Source organism: Hemibagrus wyckioides, linkage group LG18, assembly GCF_019097595.1.
Source record: "Hemibagrus wyckioides isolate EC202008001 linkage group LG18, SWU_Hwy_1.0, whole genome shotgun sequence".
Classification (NCBI taxonomy): Eukaryota; Metazoa; Chordata; class Actinopteri; order Siluriformes; family Bagridae; genus Hemibagrus; species Hemibagrus wyckioides.
The window spans coordinates 16,525,185-16,526,894 of record NC_080727.1 but is presented as its reverse complement, the minus strand read 5'-3'; positions in this window follow the sequence as shown (position 1 = coordinate 16,526,894).

Here is a 1,710-nt window from a genome sequence, read left to right as displayed (position 1 = left end):
GCTCCCTGACTACAGTACTTCCTTCTGTATCTCACATTCGCACAGTTTTATGTTGTAATCCATAGCAATGCCTTTCACACATACATGTCCACGTTGTTATGACTCATTATTGCAGAAACTGAACTTTCTCACGCTCTGTGGTCCAGAAGCCTTAACAAACACTGGCATGCACAGGTTTCAGTAAGGGTTATGCTGTGCCTTCTCCTCATACTACTGAAAAGTCTTGCAAAAACACCTCCCTTGCAGTGTGAAGTACACAGTCAGGAAACAACATGAATATTTCCAGCAAGTAAAAAATACCCAGATGACGTACTGGTTGGTGTATAGCAGTGTATGTGGTGTACACATCCCACAGTGCAGCACATCATTCAGACAGTAGGTTAAGTGTGAAAGGGAAATTTATTCAGTCTCTAAACTTACCCATTGTTCTTATTTGTGGCTTGATGTAGAAACAAAACGAAGCGAAAGAATTGCTGGAAGAATACATGCCATTTTTAATTCATTCATTTAAGTACATGTCATACACCTATATTCAGTAACTGTTCTGATTAAGCTCTTTATTCTGGCAATCCTTAATACACAAGTTATTTGTGCTATTTTTTTTCCTGCTCCTGTTCTATAAATAAAGCTAAAGCAGTCTGTTAAACTGCCTTAGACTTTTTTCTGCCTCATTATTTCATCTAATGAACTGCTTTTGGCTCACAATAGTGATAAAAGCATGCTATTCTACACAAAGCAGGAGGCGGCCTCCTGATCTTTGTTTGTAATTTTGAAGCCAGACCAGTGCATTAAAACGGGAAAGTTGGATGGGTTTGGTGTATAGTTGTGGTCTGGAGATATTCAGCCATCCATCCCGCGCTGTAAAATCCCTCACCACGGTCAAGAGTGTGTCGTTCGAGCCTGTTTCACTTTAATAAGACACACTGTTCACTGACATGTGACTGTGGTTAAAGGGTACTTTGATGTTAAAGTGTTTCTTGTTGAATGAATTGGGTCAGTAGAGAGGAATGAACACTGACCTGATCTGCTGAGCTCGCTTACAGTACAGAAATCACACAGCAGATGAACAGGTTTATGGCTGCAGTGAAGATATTTACACTTGATCTTTTTCACTGTTTTTTTTTAAAAAAAAAAAGATTCATCCTGGATTGTTATCTTGCTATTTTAGGAGATTCCTTCAAAAAGCATGTTTCAGTTATGAAAAGTTAAATACCAGTGCAGAAGATTCCAAATCCCTGGATTTATCAGGACTGAAAAGGGGATGTGCCAGCATTTCTTTTGGTACACGAGGTTGTCTCACAGCTCCAGAGTCTGTGATTTAGTCCTGAGCTCAGCTTATAGACGGTGTGGAGTTTCACATGTTCTCCTCATGTGATATCCTGAACCAGAGTCAATTCCCACATGACATTTGGCAGACACCCTTATCCAGAGCGACTTAATCTCAACTGAGCAGGCCTAGAAGTGGCAGCTTGGTGGTCCCGTGATTCTAGAAATGGCATCTTGGTGATACCTTCTGATCTTCCATAGCACAACACCTTAACCACTGCACTACCTCTCAATGAGAAGGATACACTTTGGATCTGAAGGTTTATAAGGTTTCCACACCCATGACTGCTTGCTTACTAACTGTGTAAAAGATTTCACTGAGTGGCGCAATAGAATAGAGGTCTTCTTATCATCAAGATATCGCAAGTCTGAATCTTGAATCTT